Below are 20,025 nucleotides of genomic sequence, written 5' to 3'. Positions count from 1 at the left end.
TATCACAAAAGGCATTAGAGGCTTCTTCCTTGCTCTCTCTCTTGGATTGTTCACTCTGGGAAAAGCCAACTGCTATATGCTGAGGCCCGCATAGAAGGAATGAAATATTCCTACCAAAAGCAATGTGACTGAGCAATCTTATAAGTGAATCCCACAACCCAGTCAAACCTTCAGATGGTTCCAGTCTCAACAGACTCCCTGGCTCCAATATTCTGAGAAATGCTGTGCCAGAACTATTAGCTAAGCTATACCTGAATTTCTAATTCCTACAAACTGTGAGGTAATTAATGTTTGTAGTTTTAAGCCTTCATATTATGGGCCAATTTTTTACACAACAGTAGATAGCTCATAAACCTACTTGTAAAGAAAACAAAAGTTTTAAAATTTTAGGAGCAATCCTGAAAAATATACTAGATGATAATCCTTTCCAAAGCTAATCAAAAAATATATTTGTAGAAGAACAGGTTAAAGACTATTCAAATAGATTGTAGACATAGACAACTTCACATTAAACTTTATATTCATTTTCTATTCCTGGCTAAAAATTACCATGAAGTTAACAGCTTTAAATAACACACATTTTTTATATCGTGTTATGTGTTGGCCAAGGATCTGGGACAGCTTAGCTGCCTCCTCTGCTTAGGGTCTCACAAGACTGTAATCAAGGTGTTGGCTGGGCTGGGTTCTCATCTGTACGAATAGTTAGGAAAAGAATATACTTCCAAGTTCATTCAGGTTGTTGGCATAATTCATGTTCTTGTGGCTATATAACCAAATTTTCAGACATTTTGCTGCCTGCCAGCAGGAGACTACCCTCAGGTCCTAAATGATGCCACAGTTCCTGTTTCCCATGTGTCTCCCCAACATAACTGCTTACATTGTGAAACCAGCAATGAGTTTCTTCCTCCAGTCTGATATAGGATAGAGTCTTAGATAACATGATATAATCATAGAAGTGACTTTTGGTCACATAACATAACCTAATCAAGTGAATGACATTCCATCACCTCTGCCATTGTTTAGAGTTTGCTATTGGTTGGAAGTCACAGGTACTGTGTGCACAGAAGGGGAGGGGAATAGACAAAGGTGTAAACACTAGTAGACAAGAAAATATTGGGGGTTACCTTATGGTTTGTCTGCCACAAACCTATTTTAAAAACAGGACCAAGAGTTGTTATTTAGAATTGATATTTCCCAGACCTAAGAAGATACCCAACTACTACATATATATGTATAATAGTTTATCTTTACTTACTTTTCAATATTTTTATTAATGCCTGCAATTTACTCTTCTATAATTGGCATGTTTAACACTGTTACAGTAAAAACCAAAACATTAACTTTAGTTCTAATAGTCTACAAAAATCTTGATGACAGACACTTGTAAATACATTTGAAAATATATTATTTTTGGAATAAGTTATCATGAATATGGCTCAGCTTAAAAACGCTGACAAGTGGTTATAATGGTTCTCAAATAAATTTCCCATACTGAGGTATAATTGCTCTACTGGTATATTTTTCTAATTATAATTGCTCTAACATTTTAAGGTTAACTCTTTTTTTTTTTTTTTGCAGTACGTGGGCCTCTCACTGTTGTGGCCTCTCCCACTGCGGAGCACAGGCTCCGGACGCTCAGGCTAAGCGGCCATGGCTCACGGGCCTAGCCGCTCTGCGGCATGTGGGATCTTCCCGGACCGGGGCACGAACCCATGTCCCCTGCATCGGCAGGCGGACTCTCAACCACTGCGCCACCAAGGAAGCCCCTAAGGTTAACTTTTGAAGATATTATGAAATAGACATGAGAATTTTAAATCTAATACTTGAAAGTATGGCTTTAAAAATTAATTTGAGCATCCTAATTCTGAGATTTAAATTTCAAAGTGTTTTTTCTACTCCTTCGCTTTACACATTCATATAAACTAGTTATATTAGTCAGGGTTCCCCTTAGAAACAGAACCAGAAGGATATAAAACAAATATATGAAGAGATTTATTATAGGAATTGGCCCATGTGGCAACACAGGATGAGAAGTCCCATGATCTGCTGTCAGCAAGCTGGAGGCTCAGGAAAGCTGGTGGTATAATTCAGTCCAAGTCTGAAGTCCTGGGAGACAGGGGAACCAATGATGTAACTCCCATTCCAAGACTGAAACTCTAGGGGAGAAGAGAGGTGGTGGTGTAAATCCTGGAGTCTGAAAGCCTGAGAACCAGGAGCTCCAATGTCTGACAGCAGGAAAGAATTCACTCTTCCTTTGCCTTTTTGTTCTATTCTGGCACATTGGTGAGGGTGGATATTCTTTACTCAGTCTACTGATTCAAATACAAATCTTCTGGATAGACTCTCACAGATACACCCAGAAATAATTCTTTACCGGCTATCTGGGGCATCACTTAGTGCAGTCAAACTGACACATGTTGTGACTTGTTAAATTATCATTTGTCAAGTAGAGCCTCAGGATGTCAGATGGTGAGTCACAGTTCAACAAAAGACCGCAAGAGATCCCAGGCTAGGGCTGAATTGGTCAATTCAAACCAAAAAGAATCGGACTTTGGAAAGCTTCTTGAGTCTAATATAAAAGGTGCACAAGGGGGAGGCTTTGGATGAGAATGCTTACTACAAGGGCAGTTTGGGGAGTCATATCAGGACCCTACATTTACATTTGTGCCCCTGCTGTTATATAGGGCATGCATTCTTTGAAGGGGCTAGTGTCAACTTAAGGCCCCTGCAGGGTACTTAAACATACAAAATGGATGCCAAGGCAGCAATATTATGGAGTTTAGATTCTCAACAACACATAAAATTAATCCTCACAGTAGTCAACTACATAATACTACTTCTCATCCATTTTCCATTAATCTCCAAAATTTACAAGCAGCTCATGCAGCTCAATAACAAAAAAACAAACAACCCAATCCAAAAATGGGCAGAAGACCTAAACAGACATTTCTCCAAAGAAGATATACAGACTGCCAACAAACACATGAAAGAATGCTCAACATCATTAATCATTAGAGAAATGCAAATCAAAACTACAATGAGATATCATCTCACACCAGTCAGAATGGCCATCATCAAAAAATCTAGAAACAATAAATGCTGGAGAGGGTGTGGAGAAAAGGGAACACTCTTGCACTGCTGGTGGGAATGTGAATTGGTTCAGCCACTATGGAGAACAGTATGGAGGTTCCTTAAAATGCTACAAATAGAACTACCATATGACCCAGCAATCCCACTACTGGGCATATACCCTGAGAAAACCGAAATTCAAAAAGAGTCATGTACCAAAATGTTCATTGCAGCTCTATTTACAATAGCCCGGAGATGGAAACAACCTAAGTGCCCATCATCGGATGAATGGATAAAGAAGATGTGGCACATATATACAATGGAATATTACTCAGCCATAAAAAGAAACGAAATTGAGCTATTTGTAATGAGGTGGATAGACTTAGAGTCTGTCATACAGAGTGAAGTAAGTCAGAAAGAAAAAGACAAATACCGTATGCTAACACATATATACGGAATTTAAGAAAAAAAAATGTCATGAAGAACCTAGGGGTAAGGCAGGAATAAAGACGCAGACCTCCTAGAGAACGGACCTGAGGTTATGGGGAGGGGGAAGGGTGAGCTGTGACAGGGCTAGAGAGAGTCATGGACATATACACACTAACAAACATAGTAAGGTAGATAGCTAGTTGGAAGCAGCTGCATGGCACAGGGATATTGGCTTGGTGCTTTGTGACAGCCTGGAGGGGTGGGATAGGGAGGGTGGGAGGGAGGGAGACGCAAGAGGGAAGAGATATGGGAACATATGTGTATGTATAACTGATTCACTTTGTTATAAAGCAGAAACTAACACACCATTGTAAAGCAATTATACCCCAATAAAGATGTTAAAAAATAAAAAAAATAATAAAAATAAATAAATAAAAAATATGCAAAAAGTAGGAATATGGAGAAATACAAAAGTTCTTGGGAACCAAATAAGAAAATGTATAACAGAATATCATATATGAAATGTTTTAAAATATAGGAAATATCATGATGTAATTCATCATACTGAGTTCAATTAAATATATTTTCTATCCATACACCTTGCACTGAATCATTTTAAAAAACTAAGATCCCACAATTGTTACACTAATTTGACAAATGGAAAACTGATATACAGAAGAGTCTCAAGCTGAAAAATAAGTTCTACAAAAAGTTTATTTGTAATGTATTTTTTGGTCACTTATTTCATCACTCGATCATACAAAAATATTTATTGAAAATATTTATTTAGTAGGTAGACAGTATACTACTAACTGCTATGATCATGTTTGGAAAATTGTTAATTCTACAGATAAATTTGAGGAGAATTGGCATCCTTACTATGATGAGTCTTCAAACCCATGAACACAGTATGTCTCTCAATTAATTTAGGTCATTGATTTCTTCCACCAAAACTTTGAAGTTGAAAGGTTATTTAAATACAAATTATATAATTCTTTAATAAATATGGGCCTATTCAAATTATCTGTTCTTGGTGTAATTATAGTAGTTGGTGTTTTAATATCTTTTAATGCCTTTAGGGTTTGTAATAATATCATCTTTTATTCATGATAATGATAATTTTGTTATGTCTCTTTTTTTCTTGGAGGTTACGGCAGGTAGCTTATCATATTTATTGATTTTAGAAAGGTTTGCTTTTGCTAATTTTACTTTCTTTTTTCATTTTCACTGATTTTAGCTCCCATATTTATTATTCATTACTACCGCTTGCTTTCAGTTTAATTTGTTCTTTTTCTCCCTGCTTCAAGGGGAAATTTTTAATGATTTAAAGCCTTTCTTGAATACCAATGTAAGAATTTAACGTTAAAAATTTCAAGTTCTGTGTAGAAACATCCCAGTTTTGATATGCTGTATGTTTTATTCAGTTCAAAATATTTTCTAATCTAATTCTTATACAAATCTAATTTCTTATACCAATTAGATTTGGAGAGGTTGTTGCTTAATTTCCAAAGAGTAGAGGACGTATCAGATGTTTCTGTTACTGATTTCTGGTTTAATTCCATTATTGCGACAAATAACACTTTCTATGATTATGATCATAGTACATTTGATCAAATTTCCTTTTGGCTGAGCATATGGTGAATACTGCTGAATGTTTCAAGTGAACTTGCAATCTACAGTTGTTAGGTGGAGTGTTCCATAAATGTCATCTAAGTAAAGTTGATTTATAGTGTTTAGACTTCTACATCCATGATATTTTCTGTCTATGTGATTTCATATATGAATAAAATAATGAATTAATAATAATAATTGATGAATAACGAGAGAGGAAAGTTAAATTCTCCAAGAATAATTGTGGATCTTTCTATATCTCTTTTCACTTTTTGTTTCACTTATGTTGAAAACTATAGTTAGTTGCATCCTAAGTTAAGAATAATCCAGAGAGGGCCATATCTCTTGCGCCCGTGGCTGCCTGCTTCCCTGAGCATTTGGTGCTAATGGGGCTCATGCAATCCAAGCAGTCATACCAGAGTCATACCAGACAGAGGAAGACAAATATATATCACTTATTTGTGGAATCTAAAAAATGATACAAATGAACTTATTTGCAAAACAGAAATAGACTCACGGAACAGAACCTTATGGCTACCAAAGGGGAAAGAGGGAGGGAGGAATAAATTAGGGGTTTGGGATTAAAATATACACAGTACTCTATATAAAATAGATAACCAACAAGGACCTACTGTATAGCACAGGGAACTATAGTCAATATCTTTTAATAACCTATAATGGAAAATAATCTTAAAAATATATATATATATATCTCACTTTGCTGTACAACTGAAACTCACACATTTAAATCAACTATATTTCAATAAAACATTTTTAAAATACAATTTTAAAAAATGATATTAGCTGTAGGTTTTTTGAATAAGTTTTTATCAGGTTAAGGATGTTACTCTTTATTCTTTTTTACAAATCATGTATGGGTTTTGGATTTTGTCAAATGATTTTTACTGCATCTATTTATATGACCATATGATTTTTCTTTTTTTAGCCTGTTGATGTGATGGATTACAGAAACTGATTTTTGAATGTTGAAACCATGTTGCTTACATGGGGTAAATTCCATAAGTTCACGGCTTAAAAATTTTAATTCATATTTGGATTTGATATAATATTTTGTTAAGGATTTTTACATCTGTGTTCATGAAATACAGGTTTGTAGTATTCTTTTAATGTCTGTGATTTTGATATATGGTAATTGTGGTCCAATTGTATGAGTTAGGAAATATTCCTACTGCTTCTATCTTCTGGAAGACTTTGCAGAGTATTGACATAGTTTCTTCCATAAATTGTTGATAGAATTCCCCAGTGAATCCATCTAGGCCTTATGCTTTCCCTTATTGAAGGCTGTTATTTATCGATTTAATTTCTGTAATACATAAGGGCTTATTCAAATTGTCTATTTGTTGGGCTTCCCTGGTGGCGCAGTGGTTGAGAGTCCACCTGCTGATGCAGGGGACACGGGTTCGTGCCCCGGTCCGGGAGGATCCCACATGTTGCGGAGCGGCTGGGCCCGTGAGCCATGGCCGCTGAGCCTGTGCTCTGCAGCGGGAGAAGCCACAACAGTGAGAGGTCCGCGTACTGCCAAAAAAAAAAAAATTGTCTATTTGTTAAGGAATTGTATATCTATATTAAACTGATATTAGTCCGTAGTTTATTTATGTATTTTATTTATTTTTTAAGTTCATTTGCCTTTGATATAAAGGCAACAACCTAGTCTTACAGAATGAGTTAAGAAGTGCTTTTCTTTTTTATTTTCTGAAAGAGATCACATGCAGATTGGTGATAAATCTGAAAATATTTAGTTCGTTTTTGCAGTAAAACAAAGTGGGCCTGGAGATCTTTTTTCCAGGAGTTTTAAAATTATAAATGTAAATAAGTTGTTATTGGACTATTCATTTTACTTCTTTTAGCGAGTAACAGTAATTTGTGTTCTTTAAGGTATTGGTCCATTTCATTTAATGTGTCTAACTCAAGCATGGCAAGTTATTCGTATTTTCTCATTTCTTTAAGGTCTTCATAGTTTATTGTTATATCTTGTTTCTCTTGTGTTATTGAACTATTTGTGGCTTCACTTTTTTCCCAGTCTTGGTAGAGGTTTGTTAATTTCAACAAGCCTTTCAATGAAACAGCTTATGTTTCATTTTCTCTATTGTTTTGTGCATCGTTTCATCAGTTTCTGGTCTTATTCTCTTCCTTCTTCTTGTTTTGTATTTAATTTGCCATTCTTTTCCTAGTTTCTTAAGGTGTTTACTGATTTTGTGGTTTTTGTGTTTTCTGATGTGTGTATTCAATGATATGTTTCTTGCAGCACTGATTGAGCTGTACCTTACATATTTAATATTTTTTGTCATTTTTAGGTATTTGTATTTCTTGAAAGACATTTTCTTTCATCAGTGGGTTATTTAAAAGTATGTTTTGGGCTTCCCTGGTGGTGCAGTGGTTGGGAGTCCGCCTGCTGATGCAGGGGATGTGGGTTCATGCCCCGGTCCGGGAAGATCCCACATGCCATGGAGCGGCTAGGCCCGTGAGCCATGGCCGCTGGGCCTGTGCGTCCAGAGCCTGTGCTCCGCAACGGGAGAGGCCACAACAGTGAGAGGCCTGCGTACCCGCCCCCCCCCCAAAAGTATGTTTTTTAGTTTCCAAGTGTTCATAAAATTTCCTGTTACCTTTCACTTATGCATTTCTACTTTAATACTACTGTGGTCAGAAAACACTCTATGGTTGAAATGCTTTTAAACACATTCAGATTTGCTTTGTGGCACAAAATATGGTATCATTTCTACATTTGTTTATTTCAAATGTTCATTTGAAGAGAACATTTACTTTGGTATTATATGGATGGCCTGTTTCTTCTGTCAATTAAGTCTGGGTAATTCATAGTTTTGATCAATTCTCTACCCTTACTAATTTTCTGTCTAATTCTATCCACTATTGAGAGGAGTGTTTGCCAACTCTATTTATTATTTTTGTATCCATTACCACTTTTTGTATTTTCAACCTCTGCTGTTTGATGCATAAAATTTAGGATTGTTATATATTCTTAGTTGACTCTTTTATTATGTTTTGTCTCTTCCTGGTCCTTGTGATTTTTTGTGGTGAAATTTACAGGAACTCCTAATTTCTTCAGGTTCATATATGCATGGTTAGCTTTTTCCATGTTTCTACTTCCAAGCATATATATCACCATATTTTGAGTGATTTACTGATATATAGCATGTATAACTGGCCATGTAAATTTGTCCTCTATGCCACTGTCTTATAATTGTACCCATATTATAATTTATGTTATATATATTATTGTATATTATATACATTATAATTGTTCCATAATTAGAAATTTACATTATAACTTTTGACATGGTAGGGTTAACTCCACAATTTATATTGCTGTTTGCTTGCTCCTTCTGTTTTTCATTTATGTTTATCTTTCCTACCTTACTAATTTTTACTTGAGTGCGTATTAGGATATCATATTGACTTATCTAGTGTTTTTGAGTATATCTCTTCTTAGAGATTTTTAGTTGCTCTTGGTAATAAGTGTAGAGAACTTCTGTCTCTTTTCCCTCTCCTATTTATAATAGTTTTAAATATTTTCACCACATGCTTTGAGAACCATGCTCAGTGTTAAACAGTCTTCACCTTCTACTGTTCTTTCGTCCCTCCTAGTGTTCCAATATTTATCATTTCACTTGTTTGGAGAATGTTCTTTAACCATTCTTATAGAATAGGTCTGGGAACATCAATTTATCCTGTGTTTAATTTGTTTGAAAATGTGTTTATTTCTTCTTCATTCCTAAAGGATAACTTTGCCCACTATAAAAATCTAGGTGACAGTTCCTTTATGACTTGAAAAATGTAAAGTCACCTCTTTCTGGCCTCCACATTTTCTGAGGACAAGTCTACTATCATTTGTGTTTTTTTCTACAATAGTTTTTGTTTGTTTCTTTTTGGCCCCCTCTGGCTGCTTTCATGAGTATCTTTTGTTTTTAATAGTTTGACTACTGTGTGCCTCAGAATGGATTTCTTTGGGTTTCTACTATTTGGGGTTCATTAAGCTTTGTGCATCTATGTGTTTTAAAAAATTGGAGGAGTCTTCAGTCATTGTCAAACACATTTTGGACTTACCTTCTTTCTTACCTTCTTCTGGGACCCCAGTGACAGGAATCGTGTGGAACTTCTGTTATTGTCCCAAAGACCCTTGAGGCTTAAAAAAATGTTTAGTCTATTTGCTGTGAATAATTTTAATTGTTCTATCTTTCAGTTCACTGGGTCTTTTCTCTGTCATCTCCATTGTGCTGTTAAAACCATCTGTTTAGTTACTTCATTTATGTTTTTCAGTTCTGAAATTAAACACTTGGTCCCTCATATCTTCTTTCCTTACTGAGATTTTCTGATATTCTATTTCAAATGTGTTTTTAATTGCTTGTTAAAACATTCCTGTGGGGGCTGCTTTATAGTCTTCAATAGGTAATTCCAACATCTGTGTCATCTCTATGTTGGCAGCTATTTATTGTCTTTTCTCATTAAAGTTGAAAATTTCCTCGCCCATGATTATGATTTTTTTTTATGCTAGACATTTTGGGCATATGATTCTGGAATTCATTTGAATCTTCTTTTTACAGACCTCCTATGAGTCAGCTCTGGTGAGGGATGGAGATTCTGCCATCTAAGTACTAGGTAACAGTGAATGTACAGGTTCTCCCCTTGACATTCTTTAAACTCCAGGAGGGAGAGGAAGCTCATTACTGCTGATCATATGTAGGTGTGAGGGAACAGCATATTATATCAATGCTCCTCACCACATGTCCTCCACAGATATCAGAATGGGTGGTTGGGACAGCACTCAATAGGGCTGGAGAGTGATTGAAGTACTAGCTTACCACATGGCCTCATCTGACAAGCCCCATGTAGAGAGGGAAGTGCTCTTTGTTACTGCGGGATGTGGATATGAATCCAAGATGCCCACAAGGCCTCTATTTATGCCATGGGGATTAGTGCTGCCACTGTGCAGTAAAGGCTTTGCTGCCCAACAGGCTTTCTCTCATACTACCCTGACATTGGTTGAGGGTGGTTGAAGAGTCTCATTGTAGATTGGCAACAGAGAAGGCCATGATGCCACTCAGCCTTTGCTGATGAAGGTGTGGATGGAGCAGTGATTTTTACCCTTAGGTTTGGGAGTAGTAGGGCAATACTTTCTAAAAGTTGTCTTATTTGATGGGTTGCTACTGGCTAGAGAATCCTTTTCCTAGGGATTTGTTCTGTTTTGATTTTTGGTCTGTGCTCACAGGTCTTTCTATTTGCCAGATACTTCAGCACTTAACCTGAGATATATTAGGCAAAAGAAAAAAACCTCCATGTAATGTCTTTTCTTGGGTGCCAGTGTCTCTTGCTGATCTCCATCCCTTTTCATTCTTCTTATATTTCTTTTATATATAATATCCAGGGTTTTTGGCAAATATGAAAGTGCATCTATTCCCCTGATCTTGAGCCCAAAATCCTAGGCCATATAAAATTAAGATATTTATTTATATGCATTTATGTCTATCTTTTTATTATGTCTCTCCTCTCTTTATAAAATTCTACTTTTCCTTCTTTCCTCTATTCCATTTGATTTGAATATTTTATAGTATTCCATTTTAATTTATTTAATAATTTTTAGTAGGTTTTCATATATTTCAGAGGTTTCCCTACGGATTAAAATGTACATGGGTGATATTTTCCCATCTACTAAACATTAAAATATTACTACTTTAAATAAAATCTATAAATCTTAGGACCATATAGGTCCCATTACCATCTGCTTTGTCATGAACTATAGTCCTGTGATTTTGTCATACGTACAAGCTCAAAGTAAGCCTGTTAGCTTTATGAATTCTGGCAGAAGACATGAAAATCATGCCTCAATGACAGAAGATTTTATAACTCATGACATGGTAAGCAGCATGAGCATCTTCACATTGATTTCATGAGTTCACACTGGTTCTTCAAGCCTTCCACCTTATTTCAAGGAGGCAATGAAAAATGGTCTAGGTGGATTCTGCCCATGTAATGGGTTTGCATCAGAGGTAAGGAATCCCAAGTTTAGGAAACCTGAATATTTTGGATTCTCTGTATATTAACTTTTCCAATAGGCCCAAAGGATTAATCCAGGTACCACAGGATGTATTAGTGATTGCAGAGGCTCTGTCTTTGCTTGCAAGTTGTAACTCTAGGGCAATTCTATAATCTAAAACAAACTCTGGCCAATGAGATGAAGCTGACTTGACTGCATTCAAGGAATAGGTAGAGGAACCTTAATGAATTAAGCACCCCATGGAGTCAGCTTTCACTGAAGCTTTGCTTCAGGTTGTGGAGCAGGAGATAAAGATTCCCAGAGAGGGAAAGCTGCAACATTTCAAAGTGAAGATGAGATTACCCTGGGGCTAATGTTTCTGTATTATTAAAAAATACTAATTTCATCTGACAAATAGGCTTGTTGGGCCTTTTTTCTCAAAATGGATATTCCAAATGTTTTAAGAGATTGCAAAGTGTCATGCCAACCTCTGGCATGACAGAAGGAAACATTATCATTTGGATAGAGCAAAACAATAAATTTAAAAACCAGCCCTGTGGGATTCCCTGGTGGCACAGCAGTTAAGAATCCACCTGCCAATGCAGGGGACACAGATTCGAGCCCTGGCCCAGGAAGATCCCACATGCCGCAGAGCAACTAAGTCCGTGCACCACAACTACTGAGTCTGCACCCTAGAGCCTGCGAACCACCAATACTGAGCCCGTGTGCCACAACTAAGCCCACGCGCTGCAATTACTGAAGCCCACGTGCCTAGAGCCCGTGCTCTGCAACAAGAGAAGCCACCACAATGAGAAGCCCATGCACCACAATGAAAAGCAGCCCCCACTTGCCGCAACTAGAGAAAGCCCACACGCAGCAACAAAGACCCAACACAGCCAAAAATAAATAAAAATAAAACAAATTTAAAATACCTAAAAAGAAAACAAAAAACCTGCCCTGTGCTAAAATTACCTACCAACACCTACTTCATGTTGTTACCATAATTTAACATCTAAATATATTGAAATTCCTCTCAGACAATGCTATAATCTTGTTTCCAAGAGTCATGTACTTTTTAAAGAGTTTAGGAGAAAAACAGTTATCGTATATCCCCAGATACTTACCATTACTTGCTCAAACTTTATCCCTTTGAAGTACCAAGTTTCTCTCTGGTGTCACTACCTGAAGAAAACCATTATCATTTCTTTTAGAGCATTTTTGTGATAAAAAATTATCTACGTTTACCTTCATTTGAGAATAATCTTCAATTCATTTAAAAGGACATTTTTCCTAGTTATAGACTTCTGGGTTAATTTTACCTTCAGCACTTTAAAGATGTTCTATTTTCTGGACTCTGTAGTATCTGGTAAGAAATACAATTATTTATTCAAATTACCATTACCCTATATATAATAAACTGATTTTTGGTAGGAACTTTCAAAATTTTTTCTTCATCATTGGCTTTCATCAGTTTGATTACATTGTGTTATCAGTATGCATTTGGGTTTATTCTCTTCAAGGTCACAATGCTTATTAAATCTGCACATATATGTCTTTCACCAAACAATATTATTATTTCTTCAAATGTTTTCTGTGCCAATCACCATGAGGTGACAGATGGGTAAAGAAAGTAGTATGTCCATATACTGCAATATTATTCATCTATAAACAGGAATGAATTATGGATACACAGTATGACATGTATGTTCTTCTTAATCATTGTGCTAAGTAAAAGAAACCAGACACATAAGGGTCTTATTCCATTTACACACCCTTTGACTATGGCAAGTAGTGTGGCTATACATATTTCTATACAAAATTTCTACTTGAACATTAATATTCCTTTACATATTTCCATACAAAATTTCTACTTGAACATTAATATTCCTTTAACTGAGAAATATACCTTTTGTGGAATTGGTGGGTCACAGAGATTCTATAAATTGTTGGGGGACCACCATAGTGTTTTGCACAGTAGCCTCACTATTTGACATCCCCCCATAGCAAAGAACAAAAATCCCAACTTCTCCACATCCTTAGCAACATTTATTATTTCTCATTTTTCATTTTATACCCAAAATGTGAAGTGATATCTCATGATTATTTTGAATTGAATTTCTCAAGTAAAAATATTAAAATTCTTTTCATGTACTACGGCTCCTGGATATTAACTTTTGAGAAATATTTACATCCTTAGTGCATTTCTAAATTGTACTTTTCTTCCGTTTTTTAGTTGGAAGTGCTCTTTATATATTCTCCATGCTAGTAAGTTCTCAAATACATAATTTCCAAGTATTTTCTCCCATTCTGTGAGCTGTCTTTTCACTTCCCTCAGAGTGTGCTATGGTGCACGTTTGTAAGTTGGATAAAGTCCAACTACGGGCATACCTCTGAGATAGTGAGTGTATTGTTCCAGCAAATATCACAGTAAAGTGAGTTGAGTCAAATGAATTTTTAGGTTCCCCAGTGAAAATAAGTTATATTTACTCTACATTGTAGTCTATTAAGTATGCAGTGGCATTATGCCTAAAAAACAATGTACATACCTTAACTAAAAAATACTGTCACCTGAGCCTTCAGTGAGTAGTTATCTTTCTGCTTGTGGAGGATATTGCCTTGATGTTGATGGCTGCTGACTGATGAGGGTGGTGGTTGCTAAAGATTGAGATGGCTATGGCAATTTCTTAAAATAAGACAGCAGTGAAGTCTGCCACATCAATTGACTCTTCCTTTCACGAACAACTTCGCTGTAACATGCAATGCTGTTTGGTAGCATTTTACCCACAGTGGAACTTTAAAATTGGAGTCAGTCCTCTCGAACTCTTCCACTACTTTATCAACTAAGTTTGTGTAATACTCTAAATCCTTTCTTGTCATTTGGACAATATTCAAAAGCATCTTTAATGGGTGTAGACTCCATATCAAGAAATCACTTTCTTAGTTCATCCATAAGAAGCATCTCCTCACCCATTAAAGTTCTGTGATGAGATTGCAGCAATTCAGTCACATCTTCGGGCTCCACTCCTAATTTTTGGTTCTTTTCCAATTTCCACATTTGGAGTTACCTCCTCCACTGACGTCTTGAACCTCTCAAAGTCATCCATGAGGGCTGGAATCAATGTCCTCCAAACTCCTGTTAATGTTGATACTCTGACCTCTTCCCATGAATCACGAATGTTCTTAATGACATCTGGAATGGTGAATCCATTCCAGAAGGTTTTCAATTTACTTTGCCCAAAACATCAAAGAAAACACTATCTATGGCAGGTATTGTCTTACAAAATGTACTTATTAAATAATAAAAATTGAAAGTCGAAATTGCTCCTTAACTGACAGGATGCAGAATGGATGATATGTTAGCAGGCATTAAAAAAACATTAATTTCATTGTACATCTCCACCAGGGCTCTTGAGTGACCAGGTTCATTGTCAATGAGCAGCAATATTTTGAAAGGAATCTCTTTTTGCTGAGCAGTGGGTATCAACAGTAGGCTGAAAATATTCAGTAAACCATGTTGTAAACAGCTGTGCTCTCATCCAGGCTTTGTTGTTCCATTTGCGGAGCACAGGCAGAGTAGATTTAGCATAATTATTAAGAACCCTAGGATTTTCAGAATGGTAAATGACAACCGGCTTGAACTCAAAGTTACCAGTTGCATTAGCCTGACAAGAGAGTCAGCCTGTCCTCTGAAGCCAGGAATTGGCTTCTCCTCTGTAGCTATGAATATCCTAGATGTACTTCTTCCAATAGAAGGCTGTTTTGTCTACATTGAAGACCTGTTGTTTAGTGTGGCCACCTTCATTAATTATCTTAGTCAGATCTTCTGAATAATTTGCTGCAGCTTCTACATCAGCACTTATTGCTTCACCTTGCATTTTTATGTTATGGAGATGGCTTCTTTCCTTAAACTTCATGAACGAACCTCTGCTAGCTTCAAACTTTTCTTCTGCAGCTTCCTCATCTCTGTCAACCTTCATAGAATTGAAGAGAGCTAGGGCCTTGCCCTGGATTAGGCTTTGGCTTAAGGGAATGTTGAGGCTGGTCTGTTCGTCTATCCAGACTGCTAAAACTGTCTCAGTATCAGCAATAAGGCTGTTTTGCTTTCTTATCATTTACGTGTTCACTGGAGAAGCACTTTTCATTTCCTTCAAGAATTTTTCCTTTGTATTCACAATTTGGCTAACTGGCACAAAAGGCCTAGTTTTTGGCCTGTGTAGGCATTCACATGCCTTCCCCACTAAGCTTAATCATTTCTAGCTTTTGATTTAAAGTGAGAGATGTGCGAGTCTTCCTTTCACTTGAACACTTAGAGGCCACTGTAGGGATATCCACTGGCCTAACTTCATTGTTGTTGTTTCTCAGGGAATAGACAGGCCTGAGGAGAGGGAAAGAAACAGGAAAATGGCATGTCAGTGGAGCATTCAGAACACATACAACATTGATTAAGCTCACCATCTTATATGGATGTGGTATGTGATTTTCTAAAACAATTACAATAGTAACATCAAAGATCACTGATCACAGATCACCATAACAAATATAATGATGAAAATTTTTGAAATATTGCAAGAATTACCAAAATATGACACAGAGATATAAAGTGAGGAAATGCTGTTGGAAAAATGGTATCAATACACTTGCTCAATGTTGGGTTGCTACAAACTTTAAATTTGTAAGAAACACAATGTACCCAAAGTGCAATGAGGTATACTGTAAAACCAACTGCAATGAGGTATACTGTAATTTATTATTTCTTTTGATGATTTTACTTTCAGTGTCGTATCTAAGAATTGATCACCAAATTAAAGATCAAGAAAATTTTACTATACATTTTCAGTTATGGATTTTTGCAGTATTAGCTTGTATATTTAGCTTTTGATAGATTTTGAGTTAATTTCTGTAAAGGTTATGAGTTAAAAGTCCAATTACATTCTTTTATATGTTGATCTCCATTTGTCAAAGGACCATCTGCTAACGCTACTCTTTCATAATTGAATGGTCTTGGCAATCTTCTGGACAATCAATTAGCCATAAGTTGTATTTCTGAAATCTCATTTCTATGACATTGGCTTATATGTCTATCCTTACACAAATACCATACTGTTCAAGATTACTATTGCTTTGTTATGGTTTGAGAAAAGTGTAAATCATCCAAATTTATAGTTTTCAAGATTGTTTAGGCTATTCAGGTTGTTTGCAATTTCATACCTATTTTAGGTTCAACTTTTCCATTTCTGTAAAAAAGGCAGTTGAGATTTTGATAAGGATCACATTAAATCTGTATATTGCTTTATGGGCTGATGGCATGTTAAATATGCTTTCCAATAAATGAACACAGGATGTCTTTCCATTTGTTTAATTTCTTTCAGCAATGTTGTGTAGATTTCAATTTACAAGTCTCACATCTATTTGAATAAATGTACCCTACATATTTTATTATTTATGATATTGTAAATGGAATTGCTTATTTGCCTTTATTTATTGTCCATTGCTAGTACACAAAAATATAACCGATTTTCCTGTATACTCTGAAACTGCTGAATTTCTTATAAGATCTAATAGTTTTTTGCATGTATTCTTTAAGATTTTCTGTATGTATGACAATATCATGAGAATAGAGACAATTTTACATCTTCATTTCCAATTTTGATATATTTTATTATTTTTCTTGGCTAATTGTTCTGGCTGAAACTTCTAGTACAAAGTTGAATACAAGAGGCATCCTAGTTTTATTTCTGGTCATAAGGAGACAGCCATCTTTCCCCTTTAACTATGTTACATGGTATTCATAAATGCCTTTCATCACGTTGAGGAAATTCAATTCTATTCCTAGTTTGTAGAGCTTTGTATATCACGAACGGGTATGTACTTTGTCTAATGCTTTCTTTGAAATGAATTATCACGTGTTATTTTTTTCCTTTCTACTATTAATATGGTATGTAACATTGATTTATGTATGGTGAGTCATCTTTGCAATTCTGGAAAAAAAATCCCATTTTGCTCATGGTGTATAATCCCTTTTAGCATGTTGTCACAATTTTTAACTAGTACTTTAAGGGTTTTGGCATTTATATTCATAAGGTATAATGACCCATAGATTTGTCTTTGTGTTTGTCTGACACTGGTATCATTGAAATGTTATCTCATAAAATGAATTTTAAAACGTTCCCTCAATTGTATTTTTGGAGAGAGGCTGAAAAGTGGTATTAATTCTTCCTTAACATCTGGAAGAATTCACCAGTGAAACCACTTAGTACTGGGCTTCTTTACTGGCAGATTTTAAAAAATATAATTTCCTGAGGTGACGTTCACATAACTTAAAAATAACAATTTAAAGTGAACACATTAGTGGCATTTAGCACATTCACATGGTTTAGTAGGAAACATTTTCATCACTACAAAGTAAAGCCCTATAGTCATTAAGCGGTTTCTCCACATTCCCTCTATTCCTAGTTCCTGGCACCAAATAATCAAAATTCTTTCTCAAAGTAATGTCTATATGTATAAAATCATATAACATGTGACTTTTTGTGTCTGGTTTCACTCACTTAGCATAATGCTTTGTAGGTTCATCCAAATTTATCATTTTGTCAGTGCCTCATGACTTCTGTGGCTTAATAATACTCCACTGTAGGCATATACCAAAATTTCATTGTCTCTGTGGACATTTGCACTGTATTCCACAGCAGCTGAACCATTTTAAATACCAGCTATGTGGACAAGATTCAATTATGTATATTCTTGCCAACACTTTTCTTTTTCATGCTTTTAAAATTACAAACACATTAGTGGATATGAAATTATCTCATGGCTCTGCTTTTACCTCACTTACGTCAAATACTATGAAGCATCTTTCATGTGCTTTTTGTCCATTTATACATTTTCTTTGAAGAAATGTCTTTTCAAGTTTTTGCCCATTCTTTAATTGGGTTGTCTACTTGTGGAGATGTAAGAGTTTTGTTTTTTTGTTTTTAATACATAACACATCCTTGATACTCGACCCGTATTGGGCATATGCTTTCTATTTTCTCATCTTCTGCATGTTGCCTTTTTCCTCCTTGGTAATGTTCTATCATGCACAAAAGTGTTGATTTTTGATAGCATCTAATATATTTATTATTTATTTACTTAGACTTTAGATATCACATCTAATATTCCATTGCCAAATCCAAGGTCATGAAGATTTATTTCTATGTTTTCTACTAAAAGTTACAGAGATTAGCTCTTACATTTGGGATGTTGATGAACATTGAGTTAATTTTGTATATGGTACATCTTCATTGCTGAGTCCATTTGTCCAAGCTCCATTTGTTGGTAGGGGTTCACCTTCATTCCTCTGCATGTGGAAATCCAGCTGTCAAGCACCATTTGTTGAAGGGACTACTCATTCCTCTAAATGATCTTGGAAACCTATCAATAAGCAACTGGGTATAGGTATACGGGTTTATTTCTAGAAACTCGATTCTATTTCATTGGTCAATATGTATATACTTATGCCAGGACTGTATCATTTTTGATTAATGAAGCTATGCAGTAAGTTTTGAAATCAGAATTCAAGTCTTCGGACTTCGCTCTTTTTCAAGACTGATTTGGTTACTCACAAACCTTAGCAATTACGTATGAATTTGAGGACCAGCTTTTCCATTTCTGCATAAAAGGCTATACATATTTTGAAAGGAATTGCACTGAATCTGTTGATCACTATGGGTTGTACGACATCTTAAGAATACTGTATTACAATACATTTACACAGGATGTCTTTCCATCTATTTACATGTTCCTTAATTTATTCCAGCAAAGTTTTGCAGTTTTCACTGAACAAATACTTCAACTCCAGGCTAAATTTATTCCTAGGCATTTTATTCTATTGAATACTATGGTACATGGATTTTTTTTTTTTTTTTTTTTTGTGGTATGTGGGCCTCTCACTGTTGTGGCCTCTTCTGTTGCAGAGCAAGGCTCCGGACGTGCAGGCTCAGCAGCCATGGCTCACGGGCCCAGCTGTTCCGCGGCATGTGGGATCCTCCCCAACCGCGGCACAAACCCATGTCCCCTGCATCGGCAGGTGGACTCTCAACCACTGCGCCACCAGGGAAGCCCGGTTCATGGATTTTAAAAATAATTTTAAAATTCCTTTTCAGATTGTAATTAGCTACAGAAATACAAATAATTTTGAGTGCTGATGGTTTAATTTTGCTGATCTTATTATCTCTAGAAACTTTCTGTGAATTCCTTGGAATTTTCTACATAATAGGAGTATAAAAAGAGTTTTAATTCTTACTTTCCAATTACTATGCCTTCCATTCCTTCTTCCAGCCTAGTTGCTGTGGCTACAATATCCAGTACAATATATAACAGCAATGATGAAATCAGGTACATTCGTCTTGCTGATGATCTTAGCAGAAAAGCATTCAGTCATTTGACACTGATATTAGCTATGTGTTTTACATAAATGCTATTTATCATGTTCAGAAATTTCCTATTCCTAATTCACATTTTTTTTTCTTTTCTGAAATCATGAAAGGTTTGTTGGTTTTTATCAAATTCTTGCTCTGTATCAACTGAGATGATCCTTTGGTTTCTTTCCCTCATTACATTAATGTGATGAATTATCCTTGTATTACTGGCAATAATTCTACTTATTTTTGGTGTATAATTCTGATAATATAATGTTGGTTTCTTTCTTGTAGAGTTTTTGGAAAAATTTGGAATCTATATTCTAAGACATACTGGTAATTAATTTTCTCTTCTTGTGATGGTTTTACTTGGCTTTGGTGTCAGAGTAATGTGGACACAGAGAATAACTAAGTATTCCCTCCTTTCCTTTTTTTTTTTTTTTTTTTTTTTGCAGTACGTGGGCCTCTCACTGTTGTGGCCTCTCCTGTTGCAGAGCACAGGCTCTGGAC

General features: G+C 35.6%; 1 long non-coding RNA gene across 3 annotated transcripts in view; it reads right to left on the bottom strand.

Moving 5' to 3' along the window:
* Positions 1-3,819: 3,819 nt before the first annotated feature.
* The window catches only part of LOC309978450, a 71,756-nt gene continuing 55,550 nt past the window's right edge, over positions 3,820-20,025 (bottom strand). For 2 of the 3 annotated variants that reach the window (XR_014327126.1, XR_014327127.1), the window contains one exon: positions 3,820-15,494. This is a non-coding gene — a long non-coding RNA (uncharacterized lncRNA). The remainder of the gene's footprint in view (positions 15,495-20,025) is intronic. The other variant, XR_014327128.1, reaches the window with a different exon arrangement.

This window comes from Leucopleurus acutus (genome assembly GCF_964270905.1).
Source record: "Leucopleurus acutus genome assembly, chromosome: X".
Taxonomy (NCBI): domain Eukaryota; kingdom Metazoa; phylum Chordata; class Mammalia; order Artiodactyla; family Delphinidae; genus Leucopleurus; species Leucopleurus acutus.
Note: the sequence above shows the minus strand (reverse complement) of the source record. Positions and strands in the feature narration are given on the sequence as shown.